We start from the raw sequence: 14379 nt of genomic DNA, 5'->3' as shown, positions 1-14379 counted from the left end.
ATATACAAGCACATATATGCATGAAGTAAATTGTAATTTTGCAGCATGCAATGGGACTGCAAAAGCTAGAAGCATGTTCTGTGACAAATTTATGCATGCCCTTTTTACTGAGTTTCGCTGTTGCCACAAACCTGTGATTAGCTGTTCAAACAGAATCATTCCTGAATTGCATGTGTCTAACTATTTACCTCTTAGGGGATGCTGCTGAACCTGCCTGCAGTTTTTTTTAGCTGTGGAGGATAAACTCCCCCACACTGTCTGAAGGACAACCAGTTTGGAACCTGGTGTATGCTGCCAGCAGCTCTTGTTCCACGTCTAGATGGAAGGTGAGCAAAATGCTGGCAGGCTCTGGAGCTGGGTAATGGTAATGTCACTGATTCTTCTCATCAGTTAGGTGACACACTTGCATTAGACTAGAAGATCACTTGACCAAAAAGCCTCTCTCCAATTTAAATGTACTAAGTGGGGTCAGTTGGTTATGCTCTTAAGTGAGCAGATGCTGGAAAAAGAAACTAAGTCAATTTTGAACTACTGTTGGTTTTTGAGCCCAGCTGCTCTTCTTGAGGATCAGGGTTGATCCATTCAGTTGTCACTGCCTGAAGTGAAGACAAAGTGGATTCGTCTGGAAAAGATGGTGAGTGTGACAGGATCATTAACAGGTAACTAGCTGTATTGATAAGCTGTTAATACAATTACACTGAAAGTCAACTTTCCCTCAGTTTAGGGATTTGTTTAAATTAAAAGCAAAATTTGCTTAAAGTAGAAAATGGCTTGTTAGTTTTGTTCTTTCTTGTATATCTCTTATCTGCAGTAGAAATAAAAATACCTTGGGGGAAGAACTTTGGAATGGTGCAGAGTCTGCTCAAGGGAGAAGCTATTGTTGTACACCTAGCTGTGTAGGTTTCTATCTGCAGGTTCAACAAAAATTTGGCCTCAGAGTCACTACTTTTCATTTCAGCAACCAGTGAGAATGCATGCCCATGGCAGAACTGCTTACCTGGCCAAATTTGTGGATTAAAGTTCCCAACATAATCTGTGGGCTGAAATTGGATATGACTGTAAATTGGGTAGTATTTCAGAGAGGTGAATGCTTCTTGTGTCTGCTTTGAAATTATTTTTTGCTTTCTACAGTTGAAAAGTAAAACAACCTCATTTGTTGCAAGATACGATTTCTTAGCCTGCTTCTAACCCAAAATTGGTGCAAGGGTAATTTTCTGCTAGCTTTTCTGTAGTGGGCAGTTTCTTTCAGAAAGAAAGCAACTGGCACTAGAGCATCAAGGGAGCTTTGCTGGTAGCTGCATAAGGTGGGAAATGTATGGTACAATGCCAACACAGACTGTGCCTTTGACTGAGGCAGATGAATGAACCTTTAAAAAGGTTCTAGTGGATCAGGAGGACAATGTGTTGGTCTTTGTGCAAAGGCTTGCAAGTTCCAGTGAAATGGCATAAAAGCTTGGCTGGTGTGTGCAAAGCCCAGATGCATCTTATGCTTGGGTTTGAAGGGGTATTTTCTGTTTGTTCAGAGTTGTAGGTGCCATTGTTGTTTCATCTGTTATGACCATGGGGAAGTTTTGATATGGTTTGTGCAGATGCTGTTTGGGTGACTCAGTGGAGGGACAGGCAAAGGGCTGGCCCAACCATGTCCCCCCAGCCCCTCCCTTAATACGTGGGACAGCACCTTGGCACTTCAGGTGTGACTGCAGCTCTAATACCAAGTTCCTCTTGGAGTGGACATTTGTGAATGCAAAATACAGAAGAAATTGAGAGCTGAGATATTTCTATCGTGTTGCTGCTTGCAAGCGCTCTCTAAGAAAGGGAAAACAAAACATTGCTACAAGGTGTTTCTCCCTGCATCAAAGTCATCCTTTGGCAGGTTAGGTGGAGAAGAACATTGTTTATTTGGTGAGGTCTGTGTTAAAGAGAATTAAAGATGGTAAAAATATTTTTTTTTAACTGAGCATTCAGTTTTCATTTTGTTCATAGCAACTGAGCAAAGGGTTGGGTTTTGGTATTCCTGGGTTTTCTTCCAGCTTGAAATCACAAAACCTAAAATCAGAAATGCAGGAAAGGAATAAAAACCATCCAGAGAGGCTGGAGCAGTGGAAAGGGAGGGGGAAAGGTATGCAGCAGTGATAGTGCTGTAACTTGCCCTTTGGAACAGAAAATAAAGCTCTTGGTTTGAAACGCCTTTTTTTGAGACAGAACAAATTATTACACCAAGTTCATTCTTTGAACCACATCCAGTACAAAGTTCATTTGATACATTAAATGCAGTTCCACATTTGCAAACACGCTCAATATGTTTTGATTGCATCTTTTGAAAGGCTACGCTGGCAGCAAGTAAAATTCGTGCCAGGCATTTCTCCTGAGAAAAATAACAATTGCTAGTATTTCAGCCTAATATCTCAAATGCCAACAGGTTTGGTTCTTTATTTCTGCTTTTCTTGAAGAATCGTGACTTGAACTCTGAAGCATTAGAGGCAGCCAACTCATCCTGTGTGATACTGGATAGTGCTGGAAAATGTGCTTTGGTCATTGCCAAAACAAAAAATAAAGAAGTGTGTAGTGCAAAGATAATCTCTTTCTGGCACTCCATCAATCTGTCTTAAAAATTGCGCTTAGTAACAGGGTTGTCTGAGGATCATGACACAGGCTGTCTCACCAGGCTGACTCCTTTGCTGCACACCACAACCACGTACAGGGAGCTATAAGCTCTTATTTCTCAAGGCTGGTTTTCTCCCTGTCTGCTGGGTATGTTCACTGTGCAGGCATGTGACACCAGACATGTCCTTCTAGGCTTTGAGATCCAGAAATTAATCTCAAACTCTGTGTAGGTTTCCTGAAATATGTCCACAAAGGAAGAGCAAGGCTGCTGCAAGGTGAGTTTACTCTAGCAGAGTCTATGTAATTTGGAGGATTCTAGAAATTCCTACCAGGTAATTGCTTGCTTACACAGTACTAGTTTTGGAAAAGGTTTTGGTGGTGCCAAATTGGAAGAGAGAATTGGGATTGTTCAGCTTGGAAACAAGAAGGCTTGGGGTGACCTGACTGTGGCCTTCCAGTACTCAAAGGGCATCTTCCAGAAAGAGGGACAGGGACTTTCTACAGGAACATGTAGCGACAGGATAAGGAGGGAATACTTGAAATTGCCAGTAAGTTTACATTAGACGCTAGGAAGAAATTCTTTACTGTGAGAGTGGTGAGGCTCTGGCTCCCAAGAGAAGCTGTGGCTGCCCCATCCCTGGAAGTGTTCAAGGCCAGGTTCGATGAGGCTTTGAGCAGCCTGGTCTAGTGGAAGGTGTCCCTGCCTGTGCCAGGGCCACTTGGAACTAAAGCTGTTTTAAGGTCCCTTCTACTCCAAGCCATTCTGTGATCTTCATATCACCTGGATTTTGTGCAAAAGGAGATTGCTTTCTCAGATGGCTGACTGTCATCTCTTGGAAAGATTTACAAAAATCTAAGCTACTAAAAAAATTGCTTGTTTATGGCAATAAACTAGATAATTACAGTCTTGTCTTCTTGCATTTATTGCCAAGGACAGGAACTCTTAAGTAGCTTAATTTCCCTTCCACATGTTCCTTCCTCTTGTCTTGAGGCTAAGTTTGTCCCCTTTCCAAGGCTGAAGGATAATGCAGGCAGCATTAATAAATGTACCAGGGAACTGGCTTCTCAAGATCAGGATAATAGTGCAATTCTGAAATGAGGGACTTAGCCAGTGTATTTGTTCTCTGCTTTGTTACAATGCTGTGACTCTTGGAGCAGAAGAGGGTGTTAGAGCAAGGTTTTTAGCAAAGGCTGAGGAAAACAGCTGAAAATAGAGTTCCAGAGAACATTGGAGCACCCAGTAAACCTGTGTGCTTTTGTAGATGGGTAACAAGCAATCAACTTGCACTCCTTGGTTTTGTGCCCCACCAGCTGAGTGGTTGGTTAAGGCACTTTAGAAGATGAGAAGAAAAATCCTTCTCACTGTCCTTATACCTACTGAAATGCAATATTTAGTTTACAGATGTGTGCTGCTGTCCCCCCCTGCTTCCCAGGAGGCATGGGCTGGCAGATGCCCAGGCTCACCCGTGTGTCCCACATGCCTACTGTGTGTTGAGTTTGTTGTGATGTGCAGTTGCCCTGTCCTGTTCCTGGGACCCTGCTTTGGGGGCCAGTATGGCTTTAGTGGTTGTCACACACCCTTTGTGCCTGTGGAATGGATAGGCAGGATTTCTTTCATGGGTATCAAGCCTTGCCAAAACAACAAAAAGCTTTGGAAGTGGCAAACTGAAAAACCTGTGTTATTATGTTTGTTTAGAAGAAACCAGTGCCTGCCTTCTCATATGCTGCAAATTCCAGTGGTGCTCATTATACCTGCTGAGATGCCAGAGGTGTTGCATTGCATTCATTAAAGCCTGAGGAACATTTCTGCCCCAATGCTGAGGACTGCAGATCCACAGCCTGACACAGGCACTCGTCTGAGCAGACTGAAACCAAACTCCCACGTACAGACTGGAGAACACCCTGAGAATTGCTGGGGTGCTGTCTCACCTGCCTCTTCCTGTGACGCACCTCCCTGGGGAATTTGGACCTCCAGGGTCAAACTTAGGCTCAAGCATGTGTTTTGAGATCCTATCTCTAACATTTAAGGCACCACACCTTATTCTTCTTTTCTTAAAGACTCCTGGATGTGGTAGGACAGGAGAAGAATGGGCAGACACTACCTGCTGGCCTGTCTCAAGCTCATGCTTAGACCTCTAGCTCATTTCTGTCTATCAGAGTCAATCTGCTCTGTCCTGCAAGTCTCATCATTCATGCTTTTCCTAACTCAAAGGTAACTGGCATGTGTAACTGTGTCCCACAGCAGAGTTTAATGAGGTTTGGCTTTCTGGATCCAAGCTAAGACAGTATTCTGACTGGTTGGGGTTTTTTCCCAGATCTGATTGGTTAAGGAATAGTGTTGAAAACTGCCTTTTAGTTTCAAAACACTTAACCATCCTACTAAACTATTAGTATTGGCAAGATGCCACCAAGCAGGACAGAGTCCAGCGCTGGTGAGGTGGTAGAACTGCTCTCTTACATAGGTGGTTTTTATTGAATAGCAACCACAAAAGACCACCTAATGCTCTTCCAAGTTTTTCCTCCTGATCTGATGGGAGCAGGATGTATAAATAGCATTGAGTCTGAGGGAAATGTGGGCTCTTCTCTCCTATGCTTTTCTCTTTCATGTGTGCCAAGTTAAGGAAGAGGAGAATTCAGAAAATGTAAGGAATTCTCATTTCATTTTTCTCCTTGCTTGTTTTAAAGTGCCAGAGTGAGAAGCTGGTACCTTAACATGTCTTCTATTTATTACCCTATGACACACTTCGTTGTGATTTTGATATCTAGAGAGGGAACATCCTCCCCCCAGGGGCATTTTGGACTCCTGTTATTGTATTTGCTGATGTTTGTAAAACTCCATTTGCTGTCCTGTCTGTTAGTTGTTCTGTTTCAACACACCTTTAGCTGACCTATGCTCCAGAGAACTGTTAAACATTGCAGGAATGCTTGAGGAAGGAAACTAATCTTTCTTTCAACTTGGAGTGCAGCACTCAAACTCACTGGTGTGGCAGAAGGAGCAGTAGATGTGCTGTGGGTGGTGCAAAACTGGTTTGGGGAGAGCTGGGAACGGCATGAAGTGTGGAACAAAAAACTTAATGCTGTGATGGGATGGATAAGTTAGCATCTGTGTAGATGGCAGACTTTGTTGTGTGGGGGTGTTGGAGCTTTAAAAGCATTGTGGGCTACAGAAGGAGCATTTTGGGAAGTCTTTGAGCCCTGGCAATGCCTTTGCCTTGGAGAAGGCAAAGGAGAAGGTCACCAGAGATGGTTAATAAAGCTTTAGCTGCTGAGCTCACTAAACATTCTTCCAGTTCAATGGCCTATGCAGAATGATGTGTTTAGTCAATGTTTAATTCCTAAGCAACAAATGGTGATTGTCATACTAGAAGGCACTTGTGGTGTTGACTGAAGCAATGGAGGCCAAGGATTAACAAGGTCATGCAGGGAGATCACTTTGGCAGCCTCAAAGCTCTCACCTCTAGGTCAGGTCCCTTCTCAGCAGGAGAAAACAGGGAGAAGTTCATGCTGCCTTAAGGCCAAAAAAGGTTTTCCAATAAGAAAACAAACCAGCCACTTAAAGAAAAAATTTACTGTAGAAAACAAAACAAAGGGAAATGTGAACTTGGACTGCTGAGGGAAGGCAGGAAATCAAGAGGCATTTACTCTTTCTCTGCTGGTGGGAGAGCAGGAGTGGAGCATGGAGCTGGTCAGCAGAGGCAGGCTGTGAGTGACAGCAGGAGGGGAAAAGGGCAGCAGCTGCTGAGGAGGGTGAGGGCTGCTTGAACAGCTCAGATCTGAGAAGAGATGAGAGAGGACTGCAAACAATGCCTTCACAGAGCAGGAGAAGACCTGGATGGGATGTCAGGCAGAAAACTCAAGAAACTTTCTTGTGGAATGAGTCAGAAATGAGAAGAGCCCTCTCAGCTGAGAGCCTCTAACCCTGTCTCACCTCCAGCCTTCTCCAAGATCTGATTGTCAGGATCAGAGCAGAGCTCTGAGCAGCCACCAGGGCTGTTTACTTCCAAGCCTGGTGTGGTTTTGTCTGAAGCTGCCTTATCCAAGGATTCTGTTAACTCTAGCTCAAAGAGGAGACAGGCATGTGACATTCCTGCCTCCTATGAGACTAACTCAAAGCATGCAAAGTTTACAAGTCTGTTTATAAAGTTTGGCCCAGGCCAGTGGGACTGGATTGGCTGTTTCCTACATACAGCAGTTCACTTCTGTATCAGTGTTAGGAGGATAGGGATGATTTGTCCTTTATTGTTCTTTATTTTCCATGTTTTACATATCAACATGCATAGCAGCAATTATTTTGTGTTTTCCAACTCTACTGGGTAAAGTACGTGGGGATTTTGTGATACAGACAGACAAATAGAAAGTGCTGTTCAAACCACTGCACTTTCCAGGTTGTGACTCAGTCTTTGGGATTGCTTTGTCTTAAAGACTGATAGAGCTGTAACCAATTTTTTTTTTCTTTTTAGCTGGGCTGTTGCTGAGCCTGGACACGTATAATGCAGACCAGAGTTCTGCTTCAGTTTTAGAAGATTAAGATAAGATTGAGTGGATTTTCTTTGATCTACCAAGACCTCCACTGCTGATCTACTAAGAGAGGGCAAGAATGCAAGCTCATAGAAGGGCTTACTTGTGGCCAGGACACACTGCTTCTTCCATACTGGATATTGACTCCAACACTCATTTACTGGGCACCAGAAATAAGTTTTTGCCCATGCAATTTCCAGCTGCAGGATGGGTTTAGTTCTAAATTACTGATCTGTGATGATTTCAGTCATGGCAATGATTAATTTTGCTGATGAGTTGATGGCTTTGTAAACATGTAGGGCAGCTCTACAATTGCAGAAGTCAATTGTTTATGAGGTATTTGCTGCTTTTCTTTTTCCAATTTCATGCTGTTTACCTTGAGAATGAAGAATGAATGCTGTATAAAAGTGGCATGTCCTATGAGCCAGTATAACTTTGCTCAGTGTTAGCAGGGCTGAGCTGTTCCAGCAGTAAGGGTGCACATTCCAAAGCAATTAGAACACTTTCATAAGTAAATACTGCTCAGCAGCTGATAAAATGCCTTTCAAATGTCTTCGTAAAAAATAGACTCAGGTGACCAGTAAAGACCTACTTTCTTTAATCTTTGCAGTCAAATGTGAAATTACTTATTTTGATTCCTGACAGCTTTTTCACTTTAAAAAATTGCTGTGAATTGAGAGTAGCTTATTTGTCTTGTTGAAACAGCCTGCAACTGAGTCACAGGGAAAAGAAATGGTGACAATCATCGATTCCCCACCCTTTGTGCTTCGTCAGGGTCTCTGCCCTCTCTGAGTGTAACCACATGTTGAAATCATTTGATCATTGGCTTACTGTGAGTATAAAAACTTCTAGGGAGGAGGAAGAACAAGTGGGAGGGTAGAAACAACAACAAAAAAAAGGGTTTCCTCTGCCTATAAACTGGTGTACAAAATTACAATTCATCTGGGAAGCTCTACAAACTGAGGCATGCCTGTTTTCTGCTCAGAACAAGCATGGCTTCAAGCTGCAGCACTGATTCCCAAACTCCTTGGACCAGCTGTAACCCATGTTGTCCCTTGCCATTTGAATTCCCAACCTCAGAATACAGGAGTGGTCTCCAGGCCCCTTTGCAGGCCACCAGCTCTCTGCATTCCCAGCTGTGAGATCCCCTGTCCTGGGGCACTCTTGGGGTAGGTGCACAGGATGTTGGCTGTCATGTGCTCCAAGACCAAAGCTAAGGATCTCTTTCCAGAAGCATTCTTTCAGAAACGAAACAAAACAGTCTTTTAGATATGGGTTTGCTTTTCTCTTTTGTTGTCCCTGTTTTCCTGATTTTCTTTCTTTACTATCTTTTAGCCAAGTTAACTTTTGGCTAGTGTTACTTTCTGGGGATTGTTTCCTTTCATTGAATCATAAAATAGTGTGAGTTGGAAGGGACCTTTAAAGGCCATCAAGTCAAAAACCTCTGGAATAAGCAGGGACATTCTCAACCAGACCAGGTTGCGCAGAGACCTGTCTAACCTAACCTTAAGTGTTTCCAAGAATGAGGCATCCTTTCTGGAAAACCTAATCCTGTGTTTTATCACACTCATTATAAAAAACTTGCTCTTTTTAGCTAATCTAAATCAGCCTTCATCTGGTTTAAAACCATCACCCCTCGTCCTATCACAACAGGCCCTGCTGAAAAGTTTGTCCTTATCTTTCTTATAATCAGAGAATCATCAAGGAAGGCTGGAAGAGACCTCCAAGGTTATCAAGTCCAGCCATTAACCCAGCACTGCAAAAACCCCTTTAATACTGAAGGGCTGCTCTAAGGCTTCCCCAGAGCCTTCTTCTCCCAGGAAAAGCAACCATGACTCTTTTTGCTTATCCTCACAGGAGAGGAGCTCCAACCCTTAGATCATCCTCATGGCTCCCCTGGATCCACTCCAGCAGGCCCTTGTTTTTGTGCTGAAGTCCACGTGGCTGCTTTGTGAAGGATGGCTGGAACCCTCTGAGGGATAGGTTTTTTCAAACACTTCTGTGTCTGGAGAGGGTGGCTTGGTGAGCTGCACAAGGAGACAGGCAGGGGGGAAGGCAGGACACTCACTGGGAATTCCAACTGCAAGGATGATGGAGGGCAGAAGTGAAGGGTGAGCAGGGCTGAGTGCTGAGCCCAAGGAGCTGCAGAGTGGAGCCTCAGGCAAAGGTAGCTCAAGTTCAGCCTGGACAGTGCCTGAGCCAAACCCTAAATCTGTGTGCTTTGACTGGGTAACTTAAGACTGCACTTGGACACTGTGGTCCAGGCCCTGGCCAAGCATATGGAGCATTAGCCTGTGTGAGTTTGAGGGAGAAATAATCAGCTTTGGCAGTCCAAGTCCCAAGCCTGTCATATAAGCACACCCTGAACTTTAAACCTATCTGTAGCCCTATTTCCAGTACAGCATTTGAAAATGTGTGCACACTCCAATCCTTCACCCTGATGAAGAAAACAGAATTTATACAGAAATTTTTAAGCATAAAGTTGCCTTTTCTTCTGTATTGTACTGGAGTACACAGAGAGTAATCATACACAAAAATCTATTTCATCTCGTTTACTCCAGTTAGCAGAAGTAGAAGTAGCATTGGTTGGGGAGTTTTGTGTGTGTGTTTGTGTGTCAGTCTGGTTCTGTTTTGATGTGGTTTTCCTGGATGGCTGTATGTGATGTGGCAGCATGAGAACTGTCAGTCAAAGAACTGGCTTGGCAGATTTCTGTGGATATCCAGGAGGTTGCTGATGGCATGTATCTGGCAGGGTTCCAGATGTGATCAACTGTCAGAAGCTATTCCTCCTGACTCTTGCCCAGGCACTTTCTTCCCCTTGCTACCCCTTCAAGCTTTCTTCCAGAGCAGCACCTCATACTTACACTTGGTGAAGCCCATTTCTGCTGGGAACTTTGGCCAGCTCTGCAGAGTACTTGCAGCCTGATGTGATATCCAGGTAAGTCAAATCCACTTTTTATCTTCCCACCTTCCAAGTCTAAATATAAATCTGTGTTTCCTTGTCATCTTTCTTTTATAATCCCAAGCTAAACTGAATAGGGAATCTTGTTGATTATTCTATGCAATGGTATTTATGGCACAATTATCTTCCTCAGCTAGACTCAGCTTTTTAAAAATAAAACACAACAAACCAAATATTTCTAGAATGAGGTGACTAAAGCTTTCCAACACTTCTGGGACCTTCAGTTCACAAGGAGTGTCCTGATCCTGGTTTGCTGTGAGTCAAAACCTAAACAAATTCATTAGGTCAACATTACTTCCACTGCTGAGCTCCACTACATTCGAGACAGGTACAAATTTTACCTGGATTATCTACCTGGAAGAGCTTTAAAGGACCTTCCTCAGTTTGGAAACCATCTGGAAAATGTAAGAGGAAACTTCTATAATTTTAAATTTACTTTCAGACTGGATTCAGAGCCTTCATAGTATTTTCTGGCTTTGGTTTGGAAAGGGAGCTGCTTTGGCCATCAGCCAGCTGGCACAGGGTGGCTTTCAGCCCTCCCTATGGAGCCCTGCTCTCTGCAGGTCAGCAGCTGAGCCACAGAGTCTGGCCACAGGCAGGAGATTGGGTCCTGGCCAACTTGGCATGCTACAGCCCTGCTGGGTAAGGATGCCAAGAGCTGAACCTCTGGGAATCAGGGAGAGGGCCTGTAAGGATCCTGCCTCTGCCTCCCTTGGGAGGGTGCTGCTGCTTCATACAGCATCAGCGTGGCAGGAAGGAGGTGTCTCCATCATTCAGGAATGGATGGGAGGATTTTTATGTCTCTGTTTCCTAATCCCACACTAAGTGGAACAGGGTTGAAATCTGCAGTAAAATTAGCTTTGAGTCCTAAAGCTCTAAGTGATATTCAGACTGTTAAAATGTTTTTTTAAGTCTTGTCATGGCTCTTAAAATCCATGTGTTCTTACCTACTTCAAAGCTGAAGGGTTTGAGCATGACCAGCAGAAGTCCTGTACGTGGTCCCATGTGATGAGCAATGTGATTCACCTGCAGAGGAGGAACCTCCAAAGTCCTTTTATGCCATAGAAACATATAATCATAGAATGGCTTAGGCTGGAAGGGACCTCAAAGATAATTTAGCTTCAACACCTGTGCTATGAGCAGGGATGCCACCCACTAGACCTTGCTGCTGAGGACCCCATCCACGGTGGACTTGAACACTTCAGTGGATGGGACAATTTCTGTAGGCAGCCTGTTCCAGTGCCTCACCACTCTCACAGGAAACAATTTCTTCTTAATGTCTAATCTAAACCTTCTCTCTTTCAATTTAAACCAATGTCCCTTGTCCTGTCCCTATCTGCCCATGTAAAAACTCCCTCCTTTTTCTAAGCCTCCATAAGGTACTGGAAGGCTGCAGTGAGGTGACCCTTGAGGCCTTCTTTTCTCCAGGCAAAACAGCCCCAGCTCTCTCAACCTTTGTAGGAGAGGTGCTCCATCCCTCTGATCATCTTCACAACCCTCTGGCTTTTCTCCAACAGGCCAATGCCTTTCCTGTGCTGGGGACCCCAGAGCTGGGTGCTCCCACTCCAGGTGGGGTCTCAAAAGGGGAGAATCCTCTCCCTTGACCTGCTGGACAGGATGTGTTTGGCTTTCTGGGCTGTGAGAGCACATTACTGGGTCATGTCCAGTTTTTTGTCCTTGAAAGCCCCCAAGCCCTTCTCCAGGGTCTGCTCTCAATGATTGCTTCTTCCACTCTGTGCTTTTGTCTGGGATTGCCCAATGCTCCATCATTTGAAACCTGGATGGTCCTGCTGGATCAATGTTGCTGTGTTGTTCTTTGCTATGGGCCACAGTCTTGGCCTCAGGTAGAAAAGTGTGTGGTGAGATCTGCAGCTTTGGAAGCCTCAATGTGTCCACCTGGGCTAAAGTGTTCTTGTGCCTTGATGCGAAAGGTAAATCTTTCTCACTTTTAAACCTGTTAGTTTTCCACTTTGGTATGTTTATGTTTGAATTCTTTTCTGGGAAAGAGAATGTTAAAAGCTGCTCTTTCACCTTTAATTTGGTAAAGTAGGCTGAGTGCTGCTAATATGACAATGCTTAGAGGGATTAGTTAGCACATTAACAGCTTCAGTTGCTAATCTCCTGTAGAACACTGAGGTTTGGAAGGGAATAACTGCTTCTCCCTAGTGACTTTCCATTGCTTGTTCTGCATGGACACAGGTATTTCCTCAGTCTCTGCAGAAGGCTAGCAAGCAGTGTGCTGAGGTAACAAATGGTGTGATGCTTCCACAAAAATTGGTAGTTGGCTGAGACGCTGAGTTAGCGTTAAAATCATCCTATGGAAGACCCCTGGTCATGATCAAAAATATAAAATTCTTCAGGGCATGACAATGACTTCACTTCTCAGGGAAGCCAAGAGCAACTTCTCATTCACACAAGGCCCAGGATCCCTAATCACTTCTCATTACTAAGCTAGAATAAATGGCAAAAATCAATTTCTTCTGAGTTTCTGCTTTCACCTCCAGCTTGCTGAAAAATCTGTGCTTCCCACACCCCCTTGAATTTGGTCCATGGTGTTACTTTGCACTTGCTCTATGTAAAGCTACACATAACTTCTGCACACACATTTTTTCAGCTGAGATGGTAGGAAACTGCTGGGTTTTCCCCATGTCCCAGATGCTTTCAGTTTCAATGCACAATGATAATGGGGATCTTGAATGTCTGGGTTCTTGTGGAACAGCTACCTGCTCTCAGATGGGGCAGGTCACAAATCAGAGTGCTGGAGGGCAGGACACATTTATGGTGGAAGATGGACAGAGGAAAATGAAGTCAGAGTTCCTCCCCAAAGAAACCTTTGCAAAGGTGTTTGCATGTAGACACAGAACATTCATCCTATCTCTTCTGCCTTAAATGTGCATTATTTTTTCCCATTAGGTTAACAGACATCTCTGGCTGCTCCTTCAGAAGGAAGGTAGTGAAGTTCAGTGGGAAGCCAAAATTAAAATCCCCTTGAGATGTGCAGTGTGTTATGCAACCTATTGGATTCCCTCTCATTGATTTCAGAAGAGTTTTTGCCTGTAAGCCAGAGAATGTCCAGTCAGTATCTCCTAGTGAATTCCACCATTTTTATTCTGGGTGAAGCTTCAACACTGTTTTCTTCAGTGTTGGTTCCTGTTGCTGCTCTCAACCATGGTCTCCTACTACTTCATCTCCTTAAAGCTCAGTTATGTACTAAAATACTTCATTGGAAATTAAGTATTCAGGAAAAAAGGATAAAATAAAGGCCTTGCAGCACCTTCTGGTGTTTAACAAAAGCTTAACAAATGCAAAGATGGCTCCTGAAAGCTGTGGGCAATTTCAGGACAGGTTTGCATTTTTCAAATTCTTGCGTTACCTTATTTGGCCATGCAAAATGGGATCCAGCGGTCCCCACGGATTTGGCTGCACAGAGATCAGGCTTTGTTAAGCAGAAAGTATGTGTTTTTTCCTTGGGAGACACATGGCTAAATATGGGCTGTGTTAATAACAAATGAGTCTGTTTGCTGGCAGAGTTACAGATTCCCAATGTCTTCCAAGTTAAAAAGGGAAGCACGCAGCAGTCCTTTAGCATCAAGCTTCGACTGTGGCTGTATTGAAGGGTAGGGGAGTGGAGGGATGTGCCAGCCTCCACACTCATGGACCTGGGAAAGTGGTTTGGGAACAAGACAGCCACAGTTGTCTAAAGCAACTTGAAATCAAACAGGTTAGAGAATCAGAGTTGAGTGATTTTTGTGAGCTGAGACTATATGTCATCTTTTCTTCTTTTTTGCAAAATTTTACTTTTTATAATAGTCTTTCTTGTGAACAAAAATTCATCATCAAAAACACAAGTAGATAAAACAAGCTAGCCAAATAATATGCATAGTTTTAGGGAATAAATATTGACTTAGTATCTGATATTGGTCAAGTGATATGTTTGAGGTGTGCCCTACAAAATGTAGCTCTTGGGACAGGAGTGGTATCAAAAACCTCTGCTGACTGCAGGTTCTATTTACCTATTCACAAGGGTTCACCTCAGTGCTTTGTTAGGCATGAAACCTCTTGATGCTTGGGCTGAGGTGAACAGTGTAAGGTGGACAGCAATGGAGAAGTATTGATGTCTTAAAGTATGTGTTGCATAAAGCAGTAACTACTCTAACCACTTTTTAAAATCTGACAAAAGTTTGAAGAGCTCTTGCAGGAACAGGGGGAGTCACAGGCAGTCAGGGAGTTATCAGGACCAGGGCAGATGTTAGCACAAAGGTGTAAGTAGTTAAACAGTTCTACTGCTCAGATCC

This window comes from Catharus ustulatus, chromosome 2 (genome assembly GCF_009819885.2).
Source record: "Catharus ustulatus isolate bCatUst1 chromosome 2, bCatUst1.pri.v2, whole genome shotgun sequence".
Taxonomy (NCBI): Eukaryota; Metazoa; Chordata; class Aves; order Passeriformes; family Turdidae; genus Catharus; species Catharus ustulatus.
The sequence above is the reverse complement of the archived record's forward strand: the minus strand, read 5'-3'. Positions refer to the sequence as shown.